Here is a 25,269-nt window from a genome sequence, read left to right on the forward strand (position 1 = left end):
GGTCCCTGAACGGAGCTTGTGCTGACCATCTGGAAGGATGAGGAGGTCTAGACCTGACAGGAAATGATTCGATGCAAAAATCATGAAAGCAGCACCTGCTGTGGAGGGTGAAAATTCAATGCCTATGACCCACATGATAGTATTACTACTAATAATTCCATTCACTCATGTATACGTTACACTTTACAAAATTCTTTTATATTCATTATCATGGCAATATTTTTTGTATGATTCCATTTATATAAAGTTCAAAAATAAACACAAGTAAACTGTATTATTTAGAAATGCATACTTAGGTGGTAAAACCATACAGCAAATCAAGGAAATGATCACAATAAAGTCAGGGGAGCAGTGACTCTAGAGAGAGAAAGCAAGAGTTACAAGAAAGGGGCACATGCAGTCCTTCTGGGTGGTGGTCATTTCTTCCCAGGGGTAGCACTTGCCAGGGATTCACTTTACAATTTTGTTAAGCTGTACACTTATGACCTATGCACTTTGTGCACAAATGTGCTTTAGTTTACACACATCAAACAAACAAAAAGTCAAGAAAGAAAAGAAGTCAGTTCCTTCCTTTGTGTCATTTCAGTCTTGACTAGTTGTTAGTTATGGAGATTCTAGACTAGATATGGCTAAAGCAATGTAGTATATAAGGTGGGACTGCCTTGGGAGTACTGTGGATAGATTGACCTTATCCCTTATTTAAGAAAATCTGTGTGTGTGTGTGTGTGTGTGTGTGTAGGTCCAGTCTGAGAGTCCCATGGAAGGACTAAGAGGTTTGCTCGAGGTCACCAGCTAATGTCAGAGCTAGAACTTTTTCCCAGGAGTTCTACATCTGATACTCCACATCTAATGCTCTTGGGTAATGATAGTATTCCATTTCTAGCTTAAAAAAATTCCCCACATCAGGGTCACCCGGGTGGCTCAGTAGGTTAAGCATCTGACTCTTGATTTTGGCTCAGGTCATGATCTCATGGTTTGTGAGTTTGAGCCCCAAGTTGGGCTCCATACTGTCAATATGTATGGACTCATTCTCTCTCTCTCTCTCTCTCTCTCTCAAAACAAACAAACAAACAAACAAACAAACAAACAAACTTAAAAAAAATTCCCCACCTCTGTTCATTTCAAATGGAACTGAGTTGGGAATCTTGGTTAATTGTGGAATTGTCCATTAGTGTTCAGACTTGCTTTAAAGATGGAGACTGTTTGGCTCTGTACAAGTTAGAAATGCCAAAGAAATGTTCACTTGGCATTGTGAGTTAAGGCAGTAGGAAAAATGTGTCTGATTTCCTAGTAACAGCAGCGTCTTGAAAAATTAGACTCCCTTTTACAGGTAAGATTCTATCTCATTATAATATTTTTGTATACCAAGCGCACTGTGTTCATTGTAAAATATTTAGAAATATTCAGGAGAGAGAAAAAGGAACTAATAACCGCCCGTAAACCCAACTTGCAGACACAAGCCTTATTAAATTTTGGTACGTTTTCTTCTATGTTTGTTTAAAACTTGTTGCAAAACTGATATCCTAAAAATATGGTTTTGAAACTTGTATTTAAAAAAATCTTAACAGTATATTGTGATTTTGTTTTCATATTAATAGTTCTTCTATAACACGTATTTTAAGGCCAGTGTAATAACACGTTGGGTAAGCAAGTGTATCATGTTTCTTAAAAAGCCAATTTCCTTTTGTTAGCTATTTGGTTTTTTTTCAATTACTGCTATTGTAAATAATGTTGCAATAGGCATCTAAATAAGCATGGTAAATAAATCTTTGCACACACCCAGTGTTACTTCCTTAGAATAAATTCCTAGAAGTGAAATCATTGGGTCTGGGTCAAAGGGTATGCACACTTTAAAGGCTTTTGTTATGTTTGCCAAATTGCATTTCAGAAAGATTGTCTCAATTTATGCTCCCACAAGGAGTGTATAAAAGTGTTTTCCCCAGCCATGCCAATGCTAGATATTCGAACTTAAAATGTATTAAAAAAAGATTTTGTTTACTAGCAAGGTTCCAGTTTTTCATGTGTTTTTTAGCCCTCACGTTGGATTCCTTGAGTCCTTCAAGTAAAATGGCGTGTTATCTCTTCTACACAAGTCCTGACGATCAAACATAAATTATAGGACTAAGAAACTTCATGCGTATGTACACATTTAAAATTTTCCACTTGAACCAGGAAGGGAATCCATTATTAAGAAAAAGAATAGATTTTTGCCTGTGTTAACAGGAGAGCTCTCAACTGAGTTGTGTATTTGCCTAACTAATGCCCCATTAGGCGTTCTAAGCACATTAACATATTGTTAAAATATCTAACGATCATTCATAGAAATGGGAAGTCAAACAAGCCCAGTGTATCAATTTGCCAAATCCAACGAGCTCCTTGGCAGTGTGCTCACAAGACCCTATGGGGGACAGCAGGCATGAGTAGGTTAGACAGCCCATTAGCTTATGAAAAGAGCTGTCGATGCAATCATAATCTATTTGCCAGCATTTCACTGACATTTTTTCTGAGCTTATGGTGGTAGAAAGCTATTTCCCACATTCATACTCAGGCACTCAGCAGAACGATGGGCAGGTTAAATCCCAATAAAACAAATATTGCTATGATGCAAATCTTTCCATAACTGAAAGAATGTTAGGCCCCAGGTGGAATCCCATTTATTTCAAGTATTTTTTTGATGGCATAAAATCCTAACACAACAAAATAATTGGGACAATGCTGCGGCCCACATTCTATTGGGATTTGACTTATTAGTGATAGTTTGATTAACATGGCTTCTGGAAAGAAATCTCCTTTGATTACAACAGCAGCCTGGGGGAGAGCAGCTTTGGAGAAGGATGGACTTTTTCTTAGTTATTGCAGAGCTCTGAAGAGTAGATCTGAGGCCAGCGGCTGGGGGTAACAGAGAGTCTGATTATCGATAATCCTAAGGAATAAATTTCTAACAATCAGAGTTGTGCCCAGAACGGGAAACGCCATTCTATCTGTAAGGGTCCAAGCTCCCACTGGAGAAGTCATCAGGAATGCCAAGGAGGCCTTTCCTTTACTGTGGGGTCCAGGGTCTGTGTTTTCAGAGGAAGTCACATGGACATAGTTGGGGTGGGCTCTTCTACCAATGGGCTCTTCTCGTGTGTAACAAGACACACGAGAAATTCCAAGTGAATATTTCTCCACTCGCTTATTATTTATTTTGTTTTTGAATAGTACACAGGTCCAATACAGGTTGCCAAGGTGAAGGCCATCATCATCGTCTGAGTCAGGCCATAGTGCCAGGTTCGATTATCCCCCCCCCCCCCAAATCTCATAGGCAACTATTTATTTCTTGCAGAAGCTTCACTGAGGGTCGGATGGTTTTCCGAGGCGGCTCCCTTCCAATCAGAGGCTTAAGGATCCGGTCTACTTTAATTTTGTGCCTCCCTTCCTTCTGTAAGTGACGTCCGGGGCCTCTGTGGCAGTGGAGGAGGAAGGCATGGGAGACTCGCATAAACTCCTCTATGCTTCTGCTTTTGCCACTTTCATTTGCTGTTCATAGGTCAGAGGTACATACTCACCCGGCCCATTTTGGCTGCAAAACGGAGTGTCTGCCTTTGTCCCTAGGAAGACATCAGCGAAGGTACCCTTGTGAATCTATAGCCTTATTTTTTTGCCATAGATTGTCTTTACTTTTATATTTTGCCTGGAAGGACACATATTTTCTTTACTCCATCATAGAACAAACTGGAGCATGACCTATGCATGACCACATGGACAATCAATTTTATGTAGTTTTAGCAGTTAACTTTCTCTACAGTGGCAAAAAGTTTGTCCCTGAGAAGTTGGACATGCAGACCCTCTCTGCTGGTGCTGTGTTTATTTGGAATAAAATGATCAAAGATGGTGTCTGAGCCTCTCAGGTAGTTCTAACATTTTCCTGACTTTTCGCTCCGGATCCTTCTGGTGCTGGGTCTCCTGCATACTGGCTGTTGGGGAAGACGAGTGTCTTCGTTTGCTTGGGTTGTTGTAACAAGGTATCATAAACTGGGAGGCTCACACGACAAAAGCTTATTTCCTCACGGCTCCGAAGGGTGCAAGTCTGAGATCAGAGTGTTCCTTGTGAGGCTGTGAGGGAGAATTTGTTCCGTGCCTCTCTCCTAGCCTCTGGCTACTTGCTGGCAGTCTTGGCATTCCTTGGCTTGAAAAAGTATCTTCCTGATCTCTGCTCTCATCTTGACATGGCATTCTGTCTGTGTGTGTGTCTCCCTCCATGTCCAAGTTTCTCCTTTAAAAAAATTTTTTTAAATGTTTGTTTATTTTTGAGAGAGAGAGAGAGAGAGAGCGAGAGAGAGCGAGAGCATGAGCAGGGGAGGGGCAGAGATCGAGAGGGAGACACAGAATCCGAGGCAGGCTCCAGGCTCTGAGCTGTCAGCACAGAGCCCAATATGGGGCTTGAACCCACGAGCTGTGAGATCATGACCTGAGCCGAAGTTGGAAACTCAACCTGCTGAGCCACCCAGGCGCCCCTAAGTTTCTCCTTTTTATAAGGGCACCACTCATATTGGTTGGGGACCCCCTCATGACCTCATCTCAACTTGATGACCTCCGTAAAGAGCCTGTCTCCAAATAAGGTCACATTCTGAGGCAAGAGAGCTGAGGGTAGACCCACTTTTCTTTTTTGAGCCTCTGTGTTTTAATCTGTTAGAAGAGGGGGCTGGGCCGGTGAACTTTGAAGTTCTAGCCTGCTCTGAGACTCTCTTATACAGTGGGTGACACTGTAAGGTATAACGCCATCATGTTAGAAGAAACCATGACTAGAAAGGTCTGTGTGGCTTTCTGGGTCCCTAATCTCCTCCTGTGGCATGGTTTAGGTGCAGGGAAAACAGGCCACACGTTGTGGTTTCTGCGTTGAGGGCCTTACTTTGGCAGTCAAGTTTAAATGCAGGCTCTCTCTCTCTCTTTCACACATATATACATATATGCACACAGCTTTGTTTTTGGGAAGGGGAGGGAGGTATTTTTAATAGCAGAGTTCTTTATCCTCTCTCTCTCACTCTTTTTTTTTTTTCCTGGAAAAAGATGAAATCATCCATTTATTCTGGACCAATTACAAGCACTAGAAAGCACAGGAGGAACAGAAAGCTCGATCACAAATAAATATACACTGGGGGCGGGGGGCACAGAGGAAACCGTTATTGATTGGCCTTGTAAAATCTGCTGCCGAATCGATAGCAATTTCTGGAAATGCCAGACATTTATTTTGTGTGGCTTGAACAGCGGAGATAATAATAAACGTACTTATGAAGTGAGTCTCTTGACACTATTTCCTTGAGCCCCTTATAATAACACACACACATAATGGGTATGATCGCCATACAAGCCTCAGTGAACACACTTCAGATATACATCCCAGGTTGAGTTGCCCACCACCGACCTCTCCTCTGTGCTGGACATAACAAAGATGTCCCTTAAAAAAAGCACAGACAATTCAGCCGCGTGAAGACAAGGGAGAGGTGCCCTCATCAGCTGGGGAGAGGCAGGCCTGGGCTTGTTCTGAGGCTCAGGGAAGAAAATCAGACACTGAAAGTGCTGGACCCTGCCCAGCCATTATGAATTTCTGGACCTGCCCTCTCCCCTGTGATATCCACGGCCCCTCTCAGAGTTCTGTTCATTGTTTGTCTCTAACAATGGGCAGCTCACCTCATGTGGCTACGCCCTCATCCCCATCCGTCATCTGTGGCCAGTCTCTTCTCCCTACTCCATGTGCAAGGGCATTTGGTAACCTCGTCAGGGCCATTATGTCTGTGAAAAGGCTCCGGGATGTTACAGGAATTGGGAATTTGCTCAACGTACTTCAGCATGGTCAAAAGAGCTACCACTTACCGAGTACCTGTTATGGGCCATGTCCTCAACGCTCATGGCCTCATTTATTTCTCACCACAAACCTGAATTATTATTGTTCTTTGATTAATTTTTTGGTAAGAAACTGAGGCTCAACAAGGTTAAATAAGTTACCCAAGATCGTGAAGCTATTAGGAAACTGAGCTAGATTTGAGCACAGATCTGCTTCTAGATTCTGTATTCCTTCCATTCTGCTCTTGCCAGCTAGGATACTGGGAGATGAAATGATACCATGCAGAGGGCCTTGAATGCCCGGTGAAGGCATGTCACATTATTCCCATGCATTAGGGAATGTAAGAAGGTCTCTTGGAAAATATAAATGGTACAATCACAGTTAAGTTTTAGAGAGATCGTTTTGGTCCTATATTTAGGACAGATTGAGGCAGGGAAAGAGGCTGAGAGATAGAATGGAAGGATATAACAGCAGATTTGATAGGAGGCTCAGACTAGGAGAAGGACAATGGGATCACCAAGAGACGATCTTGGAAGTCACAAGAGTGGAAAATGCTTCCCCTTCTCCCTACTTTGTCTCATCCCTGCCTCTGCCTCCTTTCCCAGCCACTTCACCTGCTCCTATTTTGGGATGGTGGGAGGATTCTCTGGAGAATCTTCATTCCCAGCCTGGGCCTCTTCATGCAAAGTCAGTCTCAATGATACTGTTGGATACAGATGCCTGCTGAGCTGAGAATTGATGGAGATCGCTTTTCCATCTCACTTCCTTAATACATCTCCATTTAGTATGGCTCTGCTAAGGAGATTTTGAACTACTAATTTGGATGGCAGGAGAAGGTGTGTGTTTTTTTGGAAACTGCTAGATTTCCAGATCCCTGGCTGTGTCCCATCTCTTCATAATGAACCTGTAGTTTTGTGAGACAGTCTTCAGGACTCTGAAAAACACAGTATGTCTTTCCCTTGAGATCTGAATTGGTGTTGAGAGTAACTCTTTCCCCTTCAAGTACTCAAGGAACTGGTTCTCTTCAGATGCTGGGTCGATCCCTGTTTCAGAGAAATAACTGGGAAATAGCTGTCTAAAACCCTAAAGATGGGAACTCAAAGAGATGTCTTGGATGGACTGACTATCACGCAAGGACACATGTGAGTTACTTCTTCAGATGTCTTTTGTGCATGTACTTTATGCTATACCCCATGCAGGAAGCCAAGGAGAATTGTACAGAGTTCCATCCCTCAAAGAGCTCACAGCCTAGTAGAGGACATAAGCTCATGTTCACAAATAACATCTATACAAGGCAGTCTCTGGTCCACATTACAAAACTGCCACAGACCAAATAAGACAGGAGAATTCACAGGGAAATAGAAAAGCTAGCTTGCAGTTTTTTAGTGACCCTTGAATGAGAAGACAAAAAAAAAAAAAAAAAGGAAACTTTGGGGTGTTCCAGGAGCAGAGAATGACAATAGCACGGTGTGGCAGCGAGAAAGCACAGAGTGTGTGAGGAATCCCAGAAAAGAATCCCATTTACTGAGATCCCCATTCACACAGATCCACTGGGCCTCAGTGGAAGAGAGGGGGAAAAAGGTTCAAGAGGTGGTTTAGAGTTAGAAATGGGTTAGAGAAGACTTCAAACACCAGGCAGATGCCACAACTACACACAAAAATCGGACAACTTAGATGAAACAGACCAATTCCCCAATAACTACTACAACGTATGCAATACGATATAGGTAATTCGAACAGCGCTATAATTATTATTAAAGAAATTGCACTCACAATTTTAAAAGCTCTCAAAAAGGAAATCCCCAGTCTCAGATGGTTTCACTGACGAATTCTTCAACAGAGTTAACACCAATTTTACACGTCTCCTAGAAAATACAAGAGAAGGGAAACAATCCTCAATTCATTTTATGAAGGTAGCATTACCTCGATACAAAAACCAGACAAACAGTGCAAATAAAACTACAGACCAACAGGGGCGCCTGGGTGGCGCAGTCGGTTAAGCGTCCGACTTCGGCTCAGGTCATGATCTCGCGGTCCGTGAGTTCGAGCCCCGCGTCAGTCTCTGTGCTGACTGCTCAGAGCCTGGAGCCTGTTTCGGATTCTGTGTCTCCCTCTCTCTCTGACCTTCCCCTGTTCATGCTCTGTCTCTCTCTGTCTCAAAAATAAATAAACGTTAAAAAAAAAAAAAACTACAGACCAACAACTCTCATGAATATAGAGGTAAAAAAAAATTATTAAAAAACCCACAAAATATGAAATAAAATTCAACAAGTACCAACAAATTATGCACCATGACAAAGTACGGTTTATTTCAGAGATGCAAGACTGGCTCAATATTAAAAAATCAATTAGTGTTAATCCACCATATTCACTGCCTAAAGAAGGAAAAACAACAGATCATCTCAGTCAATGCAGAAGAAGCATTTGACGAAATTCAATACTCATTCATGATAAAAATTTTCAGAAATCTATGATTAGAGGAAAATATCGTCAACTTGATAAAGAGAATTTACAAAGCCCTATGACTACTATTATACTTAATGGTGAAAGCCTGAATCCTTTGTCCCTTAGATCAGGAATGAGGCAAGAATGTCCACTTTCACCTCTTTTCTTCACATTGTTGGAAGTTCTAGCACATGCGAAGCATCAAGAAAAGGAAATGAGTAAAAAAAAAAAAAAAAAAAAAAAAAATTAAAAAAAAAAAAAAGGGGCGCCTGGGTGGCTCAGTCAGTTAAGCGTCCGACTTCGGCTCAGGTCACGATCTCGCGGTCCATGAGTTCGAGCCCCGCGTCAGGCTCTGGGCTGATGGCTCAGAGCCTGGAGCCTGTTTCCGATTCTGTGTCTCCCTCTCTCTCTTCCCCTCCCCTGTTCATGCTCTGTCTCTCTATCTCAAAAATAAATAAACGCTAAAAAAAAAAAAAAAAAAAAAAATTTTAAAAAAGAAAAGGAAATGAGTAAATTTCAGAAAGAAAAAAAATTTTTTTTTAAATTTTTTACAGTTTTTATTTATTTTAAACTTTTTTTTTAATGTTTATTCATTTTTGAAAGACAGAGAGAGACAGAGCACAAGCAGGGGTGGGGCAGAGAGAGAAGGGGACACAGAATCTGAAGCAGGCTCCAGTCTCTGAGCTGTCAGCACAGAGCTCGACAGGGGGGCTCCAACTCACGGACCAAGAGATCATGACCTGAGCCGAAGTCAGATGCTCAACCGACTGAGCCACCCAGGTGCCCCTTGTTTTTATTTATTTTGAGAGAGAGATAAAGTGCAGGCAGGGAAGGGGCAGAGAGAGGAGACAGAATCCCAAGCAGGTCCCATGCTGTCAGCACACAGTCCAATGTGGGGCTTTGAATTCAGGAACAGTGAGATCATAACCTGAGCCAAACTCAAGAGTCCGAGGCTTAACAGACTGAGCCACACAGGTGCCCCCAAAATAAACTTGTCCCAATTTATAGATGACACGACTAGCTATGTAGAAAATTACAAGGATTCTTTAAAAACAAAACAAAACAAAACAAAACCAAACTCTTAAAACTAATGGGTGAGTTCATTAAGGTTGCAGGATGCAAAAATAAACATACAGTTAAGCATCTGATTTAGGCTCAGGTCATGATCTCATGGTTCCTGAGTTTGAATCCCATGTTGTGCTCTGTGCCGACAGCTTAGAGCCTGGAGCTTGCTTGAGATTCTGTGTCTCCTTCTCTCTCTGCCCCTCCCCCACTCACATTCTGTCTCTCTCCCTCTCTCTCTCTCTCTCTCTCAAAAATAAACATTAAAAAAATTCAAAATAAACATACAAAAACCAATTGTACTTCTCTGTACTAGCCATGAACACATGGACCTTGAAATTCAAAATATAATATCACTTCTCATCACTCAGAAAATAAGAAACTTGGATGGAAAGGTAACAGAACATGTACAAGACTTGTACACTGAAAAGTAGAAGATGCTGAGGAAAGAAATCAAAAGAGATCCACATAAATGAAGAGGCATACTATTTCTGTTCATTGATTATAAGACTCAACATAGTTGTACTCATTTTCTATTTCTGCCTCAAACAATGACCACAAACTCGGTGGCTTCAAACAATGCAAATTTATTTTCTGATAGTTCTGGATTTCTGAAGTGTGGGATTGGGTCTTATGAGGCTCACATCAAAGTATTGTCAGAGCTGGTTCCTTCCAGAGGCTCTGAGGGGAGAATCCCCTTCTTTGCTTTTCAGCTTCTAGAAAACACTAGCATTCCTTGGTTTATGGCCCCTTCCTCTATCTTCAAAGCCAACAGCATAGTACCTTCAGATTTCTTTCTCTCCACTGTTTGCCTCATCACGTGTCCCTTCCTTTGGCTTTATCCTTCCACCTCCTTTGTATAAAGGCCTTGTGATTACGTTGAATCCCCTGGATAATTCACCAGGCCTTTCATCACATCGCAAAACGCTTTTTGCCATATAAGGTAACGTATTTACAGTTTGCAGGGACTGGGATGTGTAAATCTTTCAGGGGCCGTTATTCTGTGTACCACACTAGTAAAGCCATCAATTTCCTCCAAACTGATATACAGAATTTTCACAATTCTTCTCAAAATTACAGTAAGATTTTTGGTATGCATGAAGATTATTCTAAAATTTATACGGGAAGGTAAAGAAATTTGAATAGCTTAAACAATTTGGAAAAAGAAGAATCCAGTCGAGGAATCTGTCCACCCATTTCAAGACATATTATACCGCCATAGTAAGCAAAACTGTGTGGTGTTTGTAGAGAGATACACAGATCAATAGAACAGAATAGAGAACTCAGAAATAGACTCACACAAATACGACCATCTGTTTTTGACAAAGGCACAAAAGCAAGTGGATGGGGGAAAAGATAACCTTTTCAAAAAGTGGTGCTTGAGTGATTGGACACCGAAAGGCAGAAGCAAACAAACAAAAACACAAACCTCAACCTAAGTCTCACACCTCAAATGAAAATTAACTCATAATAGATTCAAAAGTATTTAAATGGGGGCGCCTGGGTGGCGCAGTCGGTTAAGCGTCCGACTTCAGCCAGGTCACGATCTCGCGGTCCGTGAGTTCGAGCCCCGCGTCAGGCTCTGGGCTGATGGCTCAGAGCCTGGAGCCTGTTTCCGATTCTGTGTCTCCCTCTCTCTCTGCCCCTCCCCCGTTCATGCTCTGTCTCTCTCTCTGTCAAAAAAAAAAAAAAAAACAAAACAAAAAAAAAAAAAAAACGTTGAAAAAAAAAAGTATTTAAATGGGTTTAAATATAAAACATGAGGGATGCTGGATGGTTCAGTTGGTTGAGCATCTGACTCTTGATTTCAGCTCAGGTCATGATCCCAGGGTCGCAAGTTTGAGCCCTGCTTTGGGCTCTGCTCTGAGCATGAAACCTGCTTGGGATTCTCTCTCCCTCTCCCTCTCCCTCTTTCCCCCCTTCTGCTCATCTCCCCTGCTCACATGTGTGCTTTCTCACTCTTGGTCTCTAGAAAAAAATAAAAATAAAAATAAATGTAAAACATGAAACTATAAAACCTTTAGGAAAAAAAATAAGAAAAAAACTCCTAAAACTAGTATCTAGAATTACATCTAGAACTAAGCAGAGTTCTTAGACTTGACACCAAAAGCAAAATCCATGAAAGAAAAAGTTGGTAAATGACACTCCATCGCAATTGAAAGAAATTTGCTCTACAAAGCGCCCCATTAAAAAGATGAAAAGACAAACTACTGACTGGGAAGAAAATACTTGTCAGATATTAAAACATATCTGTCAAAGGCTCAAAGGTTAAAAGACAAAGCATCTAATTTGAAATCAACAAATGATATGAAGAGACATTCTACCAAAGAATATAGACAGATGTCAAGTAAACGCAGAGAAAGACATTCGACAGCATTAGAGGGCAGGGAAATGAAAATTGAAAACACACGAGGTATCACTATCCACCTATCAGAATGGCTAGAATAACAAAAAAATAGTGACACCAAGAGCTCAGCAAGGATGCAGAGAAACTGGTTCACTCATACATTGCTGGTGGGAATATAAGAGGATACAGTCTCTTGGGAAAATACTTTGGCAGTGTCTTAAAAAAAAAAAAAAAAAGTGAGCATGCCATATCATACTTCCCAGAAACCATACTCCTGAGCATTTCTTCCAGGGAAATGAAGATTGATGTTCACACAAAGTCCCGTACACAAGTATTTGCAGCAAACTTGTGCATAATAGCCCCGAACCGGAAACAACTCAAATGTCTTTTCAGAAGATGAACAAACTGTGATGTAGTCATACATGGAATACTCCTCAGTAATGAAAAGGAGCTAACTTGACACACACACGACCTGGGTGAATCTCCTAATCAGAATTATCCTGATAGGAAAAAAAAAAAACAAAACAATCACAGCAAGTTACATACTACATACGATAGGATTCCATTTATATTACATCCTTGAATTGACAAGATTTTAGGAATGGATAACGCAAGGGTGGTTTCCAGGGATCAAGGAGGAGATGGAAGAGGGAGTGGAGTGGGTTTGGCTATTGAAGGGGCAGCATCAGAGATCCTTGGGGTACGGAAATATCCTCTGGCTTGACTGTATGAATGTCAATATATTCATTATGATATTGCGCTATGAGTTCGCAAGATGTTAACATCGGGTGAAGGATACATAGGCTCTCTCTGTATTTCTTACAAGTACACAAGTTGTTTACCAGTACCTCTAAATAAAGAGTTTGATTTTCAAACAACAACCCAGAAGAGACTCAAACTAAGATGCTGATAGTTTTGGAGGGAGGTGATGCGGAAAGGCATGAATGAGACAAACCGTTCAGAGCCTTATTTTAGCTATTTCCCCCCACCCCGATCATGATATGCCTGGGTGGATTGAGGTTGCTCGCATGTCTCTGAGGGATAGCATCTCTCTTGTTTGTTCACGTACTTGATGAGAATGGCGAGGGACTTCTCCACCTTGTGTCCGGTTGGCTTGGAGACTTGTCCTATTCTGATCTATGTCAGTGTCTCCTGGAGGCAAATCAAGGAGACATTTATAAAAGGCTTTGGGGGACTGAGCTACTCTCTCATTGGTCCCAATGATAACGTTTGGGGAAGTCACACAAAGAAATTTTCTACAACTTTCGAAGGCAGTAGGGAGGTAGTGGAGGCCGTATGGGCATGGATTGCATATGAGCTTGCCTATTAAGCCTGTAGGACGAACACAGAGAAAGAACCAAACGTGAGGGAACGCTGGTTTCTAGAGTGAGCGTGGGGCTACTGTCTCCCCTCCTCTTCACACCCATGTCTGTGGGCACACGTGTGCTCCATGCTCAAAGATGAGCCGGGGTCAAAAGCAAGTGTATGATGCACTCCTGAGTTAGAAAGGGAGCTTTTGGGGGGCGCCTGGGCTCAGTCGGGTGAGGTCCGACTTCGGCTCAGGTTATGACCTCGCAGTGTGTGAGTACGAGCCTTGTGTCAGGCCCTGTGCTGGCAGCTTAGAGCCTGGAGCCTACTTCGGATTCTGTCTCCCTCTCTCCCTGCCCCTCCCCCCCACCTCTCTCTCAAATATAAATAAACATTAAAAAAATTAAAAATAAAAAAGAAAGGGAACTTCTGCAGGGCTGAGTTGATAGCTTTGATGGTCTATCCCTGCTGCCTGGGAGGGGGCTCTGCTTAGAAGGCCACTGTCCCTGGGAGGCCTGGTTTGGCAGAGTTTCATTTTGCTTTCAGCCTGTAGCCTAAGCAAGGGGAGGCCTGTTGAGTCCCAGCTGCCCAGCTCAGTAGGAATCTCACTGAGGTCTGGGGCCCAGGCCCAAGCTTGTGGTAATAATGTTGCTCCTCTGCCTGAATTTGCCACTGCCTGGCTCCCTCAGGAAATGGCCGTGGCAGTGGCTTGAGGGTTTGGATCCCGAATCCAGATTCCAGATGAGAGAGACAGACAGGGAGAGGGAAACAAGAAGAAAGCAAGCAAGCAAGCAAGAAAGAAAGAAAGGGAAAAAAGAAAGCAAGAAAGCACCCGAATCCAGATTCCAGATGAGAGAGACAGACAGGGAGAGGGAAACAAGAAGAAAGAAAGCAAGCAAGAAAGAAAGGGAAAAAAGAAAGCAAGAAAGCACCCGAATCCAGATTCCAGATGAGAGAGACAGACAGGGAGAGGGAAACAAGAAGAAAGAAAGAAAGCAAGCAAGCAAGCAAGAAAGAAAGGGAAAAAAGAAAGCAAGAAAGCAAGAAAGCAAGCAAGCAAGAAAGAAAGAAAGAAAGAAAGAAAGAAAGAAAGAAAGAAAGAAAAAAATATATATAGATATATTCACTTCTTCCCTCCTCCCTTGCCCTTTTCTTTCCCTTACCAACCTTCGCCCCCTGTACAGGCTTCTGTTGTTGTCTTGGTTTACTTCGCATTTTAACCCTTGCCTTGCTTTATTTTAATTTTTTTGCTTGTTTGTTTATTTGTTCGTTTGGTCGGTTTGGGTTTGGGTTTTGAGTAAATGAGGAGCCAATTCTCTAAGTCAGTTCCAAGTCTGAATAATGGCCGGCGTGGTCGGTCTCTGGCGTCCTATTTCTTCCCCTCCTCCCCTTTCTCCCTCCCGTCCGGCCACACCTGACTTTTCACCGTGTCCTGCAAGTGCCAAGGAGGCACCCCTCAGAGTCTGGCCATTTACCGTTTCTTCTGCAGGCTCCCCCCCAACCCATGGATCCACATGGCTTGCTTGCCCACCTCTGCTGGTCTTCCCCTACGCGTCACATTTTCAGGGAGATTGTCACAGGACGTCTCGCGTAAAACTGTACCACGCATACTTCCAACACTTGTAGCCCTCTTCTCTGGTCTCTTCATTCTTCAAAGCATATATGACTCGCCAACACTGTATTTGACTTTTACCTCATTCGCTGTCTGACTTCCTCAATTAGATTGCCAGCTTTATGAAAGCAGGGTGTTTTGTTTGTTTTGTTCACTACTGCATCCAGAACATAGCCTGGCACAGTACACAGTATCAATAAATATTTGGTAAATGAACGAGTGGAATGAGGGAGTGAATAAAATTCTTTCAGGTGTTAGGTAGAATGTAAGTACATATGCGATTTATGGCTAATATTTTAAATTAAATGTATTGTTAATTAGCTTGGTAATTATTAAGCATATTTTAAATAAATATATTGTATTACTTATATTAAATAGTATGAATTAATTATTTTATTTTATTTTTAAGCCTTTTTAAAATGTTTATTTATTTTTTTATTTTTGAGAGAGAGAGAGTGTGAGCAGGGGAGAGGCAGAGAGAGAGGGAGACACAGAATCCAAAGTAGGCTCCAGGCTCTGAGCTGTCAGCACAGAGCCCGACGCGGGGCTCGAACTCATGAACCATGAGATCATGACCTGAGCTGAAGTCGGACGCCTAACCGACTGAGCCACCCAGGTGCCCCAAGGATATATTTATATTTTAAATAAATACACTGCATGTATGCATGTCTGTCTATCTACACAATATATAATCACAAACTTTATTTGTTTTAAGTCTATGACCTTGAAAATAACCCTGGACTGGGGTTTGAAGGGCTGGGATCCGTTCCGGCTCCTTCAAAACAGATCTGCCAGGAAGAATCATTCCGTGTCCCTGCCCTGGTATCTGTACTTGTGAAATAGGTATAATATTCCTTGTGTACCTCACAGGGTTATTATGAGAATCAAATAAGATACTGGACAGGGGTGTGTGAAAACTAAAAGGCCAATCAAACACACCCTCCAACCTTCTGCAAGGATGAAACACCGTCGTACGAATGTCTAGTTCTAACGCGAGAGAATGCAGACAGCGCCCTTGCTTATCCCCGTGGTGACAAAAACACAAACTACGGCAAGAGAGCTGGGCACGTGGGGGGCCTTCATCCTTACGTGATACCGTGAAGCTGTCTTCGAGACGTCTCGTAGGAAGCCCGAGTGTCGTTTGGGAACTTATCAGGAGTGTTTCGCGGGGAGGGGGAAAGGAGAGCAGAGCCCAGCGTGTCATGGAATATTCCTTCCTGTCTTCCATTCCCCCCCCCAAGCCCTGTGCTGTTGCATTTCTCTCTGTGTATTATTGACAGAGGAAATGCTGATTCACGGTCTGAGTTACAGGAAACCTTGTTTCCTGGTGAAGAAACAAGCCGGGCGATGACTCCTCTGCCAGTTTCTGCCCCATGCCCTTCTCCCGGGCCTGCACTCAGAGGGGGCTGAGAAGGGGCAGGGTCGGCTCCGGCCTCCCCAGTGAGGTCACCTTCCCGTGGAACCGAATCCAGCACAGGCTCCTCACTGGGCCTCTGCAGGCCCTTCCGGCTCTGACCTCACGATACCTTTCCGTCCCATCTCCCACCACTCCCTCCTTGCACCCCGTGCTGTGGCCACACATGACTGCTCCCAGTTCTCTGTGAACACCTTGTATTTTCCAGTTGCTGTGCTTTGGCTCTGGATGTGCCTGCCCTGCCTGGAATGGCCCCTGACCCAGTGTCGGTTCATTGAAATCCTACCCTTGCTCCAATTCTGCTCGGCTGCTACCCACCATCTGAAGCCTGCTAGGCTGTCCCGTATTTATTTTGATTCTTTTTTGTAGGGGCGTTTTCAAGTATGCACAAAAGGAGACAGAGCTGGATGACCGAGTTCTGTGTAGCCATTTCCCAGCCTCAGTAAAGAACTGATTTCTCTTAAGTAGCACTCAATCCCTCCTTCTTTGAGCTCTGTCAGTAACTCTTATGCTCTGTGCTTTACTCATATTTGCTGAATTGAGTGGGAAGAAAGTGAGTCAGTGGATTTCAAATGCTGTTTATTATCTGCCTCCCCCAATGGGGAAACTGAGGCACCCCAAAGTGAAGCGAGTTGCCCAATGTCAGAAGACAGGGAGTGGTAAGCCGAGACCAGACTCTTCTGAAGGGCCTCACGGTCCAAGCGGGAGGTGTGGATAATGCACTCATAACTCACATACTCATGCTACTGGGTCTCAAGTTCTATCGGAGTTCGGGGTAAGTGATTAGTAAGTATGTGTTGAATGAACCAATTGATCTTCTATCCAATTGATTAATAAGATGACTTCTGAAGGGTGACACTGAGCAGACCCCTGGTCCTCTCCATGCTACAATCTAATGTCAATATGTTGAAGGCACAGGAGGTACCTGACTCGTGTGGAGAGAAAAGCCAGGTACCTACAAAGGCCAGTGAGAGTTAATGAAAAGTTTAAAATGACAAAGAGTTTAAAATAAACTCTGCGTTATTCCAACATGGGGTAGACAATAGGTATTCTGTATCTGAAGAACTAAATACTTCTGAGGTAATTTGGACCAGAAAGCAGGAAGAAAAAAGTAATAAGTTTTTTTGTTTTGTTTTTTTTTTTTTTAAGCCAGCAGGGGAATAATGGCAATTTTTTTTTTAAATTTTTTTAAACGTTTATTTATTTTTGAGACAGAGAGAGACAGAGCGTGAACGGGGAGGGTCAGAGAGAGGGAGACACAGAATCTGAAACAGGCTCCAGGCTCTGAGCTGCCAGCACAGAGCCCGATGCGGGGCTCGAACTCACAGGCCGCGAGATCATGACCTGAGCCGAAGTCGGCCGCCCAACCGACTGAGCCACCCAGGCGCCCCAGAATAATGGCAATTTTTCATCTTGATCCAGATTTGGCTCAAACCTTGATTTTTGAAGTACAGCAAGAGGTCATCTGGATGTCCAGTCTGAGGCACCCTGACTTTACTATGTCAAAACAAAAGGAAGGGTCTGGTCGTCCACCAAGCGGCAGTTGCCAGCTGGGTGGAAAATAGAAAGTGTATGTGGATTTCCCTCATCACATAGAGTTAAAACATAATTTGAGAATGTTTTCCTCAGCGGAAAAAAAAAATCTCTTGAATCAGGTTCTTTTTAAGGATTACATACAATCGTTGTCTAATCGCTGTATTTCTTTGGTTGGGGCGAAATAGGTGGGGGGAGACTGATACAGGCATCTATTGGGCGCTCTGTCTACACGGTCTCATTGACCCATTAAAATGGTGGCAGTCACATCAACACCTGGGTCAAAAGGAGGTTCTGATGTTCACCAAAATAATGGACAGAAAGTGATTTGTAAGCCGCGAAGTGCCTCAGTAAGGTCATGATGTCTGCCATTACACTAGAAGTAATCCGACAGCACAGGAGGCATTGCCCTGAAGGCGAGAGGGGAGAAGAGAGAGAGGCAAAGAAGGGTTATTAGAACGATGGGCTCACATTTCACATTTTTGTGTGGGTCAGAGACCTGAGTCAGGAGAACGTAGGAGAGAACTCTGGAACTTTCGTTCCTCCCCTACCTACGTCGCTCTCTGTTGGTGTCCCTGTAAAGAACATCATTAAAGACAGCAACACGAAAGCATAGTCGGTGTGCCTATTTTGAGGCAGCAAGTTGAGGGGTGGGTATACAGGAGGAAGTGGGGTAGTGAGAAGTGTTTTGCATTCCGTGGGTCGTCTGGAATTGTGAAGAGAGGAAAATGGGTAGAATGTATGGGTCCCGTGGGGAGAAAAGAGGACTTAAGGTTTAATGGGCAAGAAGGATGGGCTGTGGGAATCCTTTCAGGTGCAGTCAGGAACAAAATACTGCTGAAAGGAGACCCAGGACAGATACCAAGATAGATAGGGTTGTACGACAGCAGATGATTTGCTTTGTGAAATTCACAAGAACACGTTTCCTCCAAAGAAAAACAAAACAAAACAAAAAAAAAATTCCCTCCTCCACCCCACCATACGTGCTCCCTGGACTGTTTATTCACTTAATAAGTCCTTCTTCAAGGGCATACACAGCTAAGTGTGGCCCTGCGCTAAGGAACCATTACAAACTTCAGAAGGGGTCCCAGGTACAGCAGATCTGAACTCGACACCGCTGAGGGGCAGGGCACTTGCTCAGGCCTCTGAAACAAGATTTGAGCCCTCAAAATGCTTACACCTTAGCATACACGTGTGGTTTAGAGCCTTCAAAACAAGAAGGAAAGGCAGGGCTTCCTTTTTCAGCAGTAAGGGATTCGTTTCCTGCCACACCCTCTTTGCTACAGGACAGGAGTGCTTCCAAGCCAGAAGCATTCAAGGAGGGGCATGAAGGGCTTGGTCATTTAGGGCCTGGAAGATTTCCATCAGAGAGCTCAGGTGAAGGCCTGGGCCCCTGGAGTCTGCATCACCAGGAGGGGGGCCGGCAGGAGGAAAATGCTTTGGCTGTGCTGAGCAGAGCTCATTAGTGGTGGGGTCAATCCTGAGGTTGATGTATAGGTGTTAGATTTTTTTTGTTTCCTGGTGTCATGTTTCCATGCCTAGGCCCAGAGTTGCTCTGTCGACTTCGGCATGGGATTTAGCAGCATTCTTGCTGAAAGGAGAGGCCAGTCCATGCGTGGAAGAAAAGTTCTGAGGTGTTCCCTTAGAAGGACTACACATGAGAGTTCAGGTCAGGCAATCAGGCGTAGAGAAGGTACATAAAGAATGAAGAGTCCACGCAAGTGTGCTTGCAAATGTTTCACTAGAAATTCTCCAGGGGAAAGAGCCCTGTTGTACGGCTTGCTGATTTCTGTGGAGTAAATAAATAGTACCTCTGTGGCCGAGTGCAAGCTACCAACACGATGGTCACTGAGTGTGGAGGTGAGAAGAGTTGCCAAGGACCGGCACAGCCAGCGGTCAGAACAGACACAGCGGGACTCACTCAGAGGGGCGGAAAAAGTTGGAACTCGGAGACCAGACGAGGCCCTGAGGGAGGTGTGGGTGTGGGCAGTGCCAGCAGCATATGAGGACAGGCAGGAGGTGACAGGCCAGGTGGCAGTCAGCATTGAGCAAGATAACCATTCAAAGAAAAACAGCTACCGTTCCCTGAGCAAGACTCTGTGTTAAACCCTCTGCATTGCCATGAATTCTCACAGACTCTCTGCCAGGGTGTTTTCGTTCCTATTTTACTGATGAGGAGACTGAGGCCCAGAGAGATCAAATGGCTGGTCACGTAAGAGGCAATGGGGTAAGAATTCAAACCCGGAGTCTGTTTCCACTACATCATCATGCCAGGGGGAGGCTGGGAGCCAGTCCTGTTCCCAAAGGTCTCAGACAGGACGTGTGGCTGCTGGTGACCAATGGTAATACCTGGGAGGCTTGACAGCTCTGAGAATCAGGACACCAGTGGATTATGGGATCAGGTATTCAGTATCGGGGATAAGACGCGTCATGGGACCTAGGGCGTGAGGTCAGAAAGGACAAACTTGAGGCTGGGTCGCAGTAACAGCCCTCAGCCTGGAGCAGAGCTGAACACCAGTCAGTTGGGAGCTCTCAGACTATCAACCGGTCAGGGTGTCGATCAGCCAGTCGTAGTTGTGGCAGTTGGGTCCCAGAGAAAGAGCTCTACATGGGATGACTATGGACATCTGTGTTTTACATCAATATAGTGTCTACAATGCTTCAAAACTGTAATACAGACTATGGAAGCTAATTTGAGAATGCAAATGTGCATTTAATTAATATGTTACTTGTGACCCTATATGACTCACAGGCAGCATAGAGGCTGTGGTGAGCTGTGCGCTGTGGAAGGCAACGAAGGCTGGGTGACGGGAAGCGGTGTGGCCCCTGTGGGCACGGAGGTCCAGGTGAGTGAGCCAGTGAGGGAGAAGTACAACAAGGTGTTCAGAAATTGGAGAGATAAGGGATAAGATCCAGAAGGAGAGAGGGAAGGCTGGGAAATGTGTTACAGAAAACCAGAAGAAGATCATCTTCCATTTGGACGATCAAGAAGGTCCTGTTCTGGAAGCAGCTAAAAAGGCCTCCAGAGAGTTAATGTGGGGCTTCCCTTCAGGGAAGCCTGGATGGTGATAGGTCATTGAGGAATCAGACTTACCTTTGCTGATATTATCTGTAGATAGTTTATGGTCTGAAGTTCCCTTCCTGAGTAGGAAAGTTTAGCCCTAGTATCTGTGTGTTAAACTGTGGTGGCACAAGGTGGGAAATCAGGGTATTATATAAAGAAAAACCATGGGAGGCTGAAGATAGGCTGCTGTCACTATGGATGTCCTGTCTGTAAAGGACAAGCCTCCCTCTTCCCTTCCCTCTTCAATTGGGCATACGAGTAACCCAATTCCATGCCATTACAGGGGTGATTTCATTTCACTCTGCTAATAAGCGGCAAAGGGAGGATTTGAACCTTGGAACTCTTCAGAGCCAGAACCTATATTATTAGGGCAGACCATATGAAATGGTCTTTCTTCTACATCTTTCGAATTGAATATTGTTAATTCCATCTCATGCTCTTTAGAGCCTCTGGGCGCTGAGAAGGTCCTAGAAGCAAACAGACCCAGTAATCAATCCCAGCTGCCATGCGATGTCTTGCCTCTTTTGTCACATGTGATGCCAACAGTAGGGAAGAAGTTTTTCAAGTGCCAAGGTGATGAATGTGTGAGATTTTCAAACCCACGGGAGTTACCAGAATGGATTCCCTTCAGGTAATGGATGTTGGTTAGAGACTCAGAAAAGGATCGCCCAGATGGTGAGCTACTTGAGAGCCAGCATGGTTTCTGGCACATCGCGTTGAATAAATGGTGGACAAAGAACTTAGGCTTGTGTAAGATTTCACACTGAGGTTACATAATAATACAGCTCTCCCCTGGTGAGTACACTCACCACTCACCAACTCGGCCTCCTGGCACATGGTTGGAACTTTGGACCAGAGCAAATTTTGGCAGGGCAAATGTTGCTGAGTCAGCATTCGCCTAAATTGTTCTTCCACTGGCTGAGCCAGGTGACTTCAGGAATATTGCTTACACTTCCTAGGGCCTCTGTTAAGTGGGAAGGCTTATTCTTTCCAGCGTTCTCTCTAGATAGCTGGGAGGATCTTAACAGTTTAGAGAAAGTAAGTCTTTGTGAGCTCAGAAAGAAAAAAACAAAACCCAACATTTGAGGTAGGCAACGGAAGGCTTAACCTTGTAGGAAAAAGAGGGACACAACATGGTGGCCCGTTTGGAAGTCTGAGAGGGTCACCAGTAGTGAGAGAGCCGATGGGTCAAAGGAAAGAGTGATAAAGCATTCCTGACACTTTGCCCAAACCTGGCCCGGTGCCTGAATTTCTGCTAAAGTCACATGGCCAGTGCCTGCGGACTCTGACTCAGGGACTTCACCTGCTGCAGAGGGCGATTAATGGTGGTGCTCACCACCACAGCTGTGGGCTTCCTGCCCCTGCCTGCCCCTGGGCCCCTCTCAGCCTCATTCCTCCTGACCTCCCCTCCGCTCCCCCCCCTCCCCGCCATTCTCCTTTTTGGAACAACTGTGCATAATCCCCTCTCCCCTTCCTGCCCCTTCCCCAATGCCCCCACCTGCCCTTTCTGATTCTGTGCCAACAGCTGGTCGGTGAGCAGTGCCAGATCAAACAGATGTGCGTGGTATTGGCCAGCACGTGCGACCAGGCTCTCTGTCCAGCCCTGTCCCTGAGCACAGTTCTCTCTCTCTCTCTCTCTCTCTCTCTGGCCGAGGGCTGGGCAACCCCTCTCAGGGGCACTGCAGGGCCTGAGCAGAGAAGGGGTCAGACATCATTGCCTTCAGGCCATCTTTGTCTCCCTCCACCTCTTTGGCAATTCTCTTTGTATTTCTCTCGGTGTAGCACCTCTTCCCCTTCTTCGTTGCTTGTCTTATGTGTTTGTTTCTTATTAAAAAAAAAAAAAAAAATCTTCCTCATTGATCAAACTCACAAGACTTTTATGCCTGATGTTAGAAAAGAAGGCAAAACACGGTGTTTTAAAACAGGTTTTAAAGTTCAAGTTCTGCTGGTTTAATAAAAGACATCACAACAGGCCAGAAACCAGCCAGAAAAATAACAGCTGGTCTGCTTCACCGCAGCCCGCCCAAACCCAGGGCCTTCAAGATGTCACTTCCTTCCTTCCTTTCTTAGTCAGTGGCATGCAAAATTCATGGTAATTCTCAGAAGTAGATACCTTTGCAACCAAGTGTCTTTGATTTTTCTGTACAATTGGCTAATTCTCCTCACTCCCACCTACCTGTCTGAGTGGGGGTGACTTGAGAACAGCAGCAATGAACCCAAGAGAGCCCTGCGACAGATCAAAGCCCTCTGGCATAGTGCAATCTCGTTGAAAATAAAATGAGCAGGTCTAGCATAATGATACAAAAATTGCTCAGTGTTTTAAAGTATGTACGTTTTTCTTATAAACGTACGAAGTGAAACAGCTTGCGTTCGGCATAGCTGCTGGCTGAGAAACAGTCCCAACAGAAATGAAAAACAACAAAAAACAGTAATTCAGACCCCAAATCATAGTCTTCAGTGTTGATGATGATTAATGCCTTCTCCAAATGTCTCAAGATTCCACAGACACGCGTGCCTTTTGCGTTAGCCAATTGAATAGAAACTACAAGATTGTTGAATTAGGCCTTGTGTAGGCTTCCGTAAGTTGCTTCAGAGAGCGTCCGCATTGAAGAAATGAGAAATTACAAGAATGAGTTTCCCATTTTGCCCTGACTTCCAGGAAGCTCCGAGCTGAAGCTGAATCCGATGCCTAATCCGACAATTAGATTAGCCTTTGTCCTTCCTTTTGACTTTAGTCTAAATTTCTTGTTCGAGTTTTGTTTGTGGCTCAGTGTACATCTTCTTTTATATCATAAACCGTCCGAAATTCTTTTCGGGAAAAAGGACGGTGTACCAACTATGGGGGATGCCACAAAAATGGCTTCTAATAATGATGACGATAATGATTCATGACACTTCACTTTCTACCTTTAATTAGTTATTTATGTACTTGTCGTAAGGTTCTCATTAGACTGCAAATTCCCTGAGGACCGAGCAGGGCCTCGGTGTAGCGGTATCTCCCCTGGGGTGGGTGTTTAGTAAGATTCTGCTGGATAAATACAGCCTTAGGGTTAATTTTAGAGGAAACAGAATGAGATTTTCTTCCCCTTTCTTTTCCATTCCTCTCCTCTCTCTTTTTTCTTTCTTCAGAGAAGCCTCTGTTGATGGAACTTCTGCAGACAGGCAGCTCTGAGCTAATATACGGGGATGCTCCTCCCGTGCTGGGTGAGATGTTACTTTCTCCTCTTTCCCCTTTGAAGACCGTATCGTAAATTTCGTCTTTCTCTACATTGTTCTCTCCCTCTTCCTGAATAATACTCAGTAATGTTCTCCTACATAAATAATAACCACTTACATTTACATAAGCACCGGTAACTTTGGCACATTCCTTCCAGAAAGGATTTGAGATGGGCATCTTAGAGGATTTTAAATTTTACAGCGTACTCTCGGCTTCGGCTGCTGCTGTTAGTAGCTAATATTTATGGCACACTCACCGTGTGCCGGGCACTAGGCTGGGGCTTTTTGTACACTATCTCATTTAGTCCTTACAGGGATCCTGTGGAGGAGCTGCTGGTATCCCAACTTGCAAATAAGAGGAAACTGTGAGGCTCTGGCACTTGCCCGAGGTTGCACGGGCAGGAGGGGGCAGGGCTGGGATTTGACCCCTGACTTCTGAATACCAAACCCGGGCTCCCGCCCTCATCTACATACACTCCCTTTGGGTCATTACTTCAACAAAGTGGGGGCCATTAACCCTGTCGTACAGATGAGAGGGAAGAGGAAGGGCAGTGTTTGAGCACTGATGACCCCGACGATGTCTGGGGTGTTATGCTTCACTCACAATATTTCATGTGGTCCTTCTGGCCATCCCACAAGGCAGGCAGCAATGTCTGGGTCACAGTGAGGGAGACGGCAGCTATGAGCACTTACTTAACTGCACAGGCACCTAGGAGAGAAGGTAGGGTCTGATCCTGGGTCTGTTGGGCTCTCAAGTCCATGTTTTTTTTTTCCTCTGGACACGTGGAAAACCAGCCCGAGTTCACGTGATGGGGCAATGGAAACAACACCAAGTTTGGTCTAAACTGGGGTTCTGTTAAGCGTCCTTTTCAGGTTCTGGTGTCCTGCCGGGGTCAAAAAGTGCAGCATCTGTCTGGCTACTGAGTGTCTTTCCCCATGTGACCTTGAGTGGGGGGAGCGTCTTATTCTGACTTGACAAGGCGGATGCAATTGAATTACCATCTCATTCAGAGCAGAGAGAGAATAGCTTTGGGAACGAGGCTACTTTGAAACAAGGGCTCCTGAAGCTAATTAAAAGCTAGGCTGGAGCTGTGCTTTTCATTCCTTAAGAATGTTCGACCTCATTAAATAGGAAAAAGCAAGTGGAATTTTCTGATTTTTTTCAGGTTCTGCCGGGGGTGGGGAGTCGGAGCAAGTGAGACATATTTCTACCGCTTCAAGCCTGCACGGTGCCTACAACAGCGTTGCCGTTGTGGTGACGACTTAACCCTACTCGAGTGCTGAGAACCCTGGGATCCGGGCAAGCTGGCAAAGCAGACGCAGGAGGACCTCCTGCTCCCTGCTTCAGGCTCCTGGTTTCCTGCACTTCGTCCTCCCTCAATGGCAAGGGATGGAGAGAGCTCGCAGGCTCCAGCCCAGCGGAACGAATGGCTGGCCTTGGGAA

The 25,269-nt window shown here is 44.4% G+C and overlaps 1 long non-coding RNA gene across 2 annotated transcripts; it reads right to left on the bottom strand.

Moving 5' to 3' along the window:
- Nucleotides 1-1,480: 1,480 nt before the first annotated feature.
- LOC132683507 (uncharacterized) lies at nucleotides 1,481-16,203 on the bottom strand. Of its 2 annotated transcripts, XR_009612261.3 has the most exons (4): nucleotides 15,688-16,203; nucleotides 12,748-12,830; nucleotides 7,598-7,689; nucleotides 1,481-4,255 (listed from the first exon to the last, which is right to left on the bottom strand). It is a non-coding gene; the product is annotated as an uncharacterized LOC132683507 (long non-coding RNA). The 2 variants fall into 2 exon arrangements; XR_009612262.3 differs by lacking the exon at nucleotides 12,748-12,830.
- Between the last annotated feature and the right edge of the window lie 9,066 nt (nucleotides 16,204-25,269).

Source organism: Panthera onca, chromosome C2 (assembly GCF_046562875.1).
Source record: "Panthera onca isolate mPanOnc1 chromosome C2, mPanOnc1 haplotype 2, whole genome shotgun sequence".
Taxonomy (NCBI): Eukaryota; Metazoa; Chordata; class Mammalia; order Carnivora; family Felidae; genus Panthera; species Panthera onca.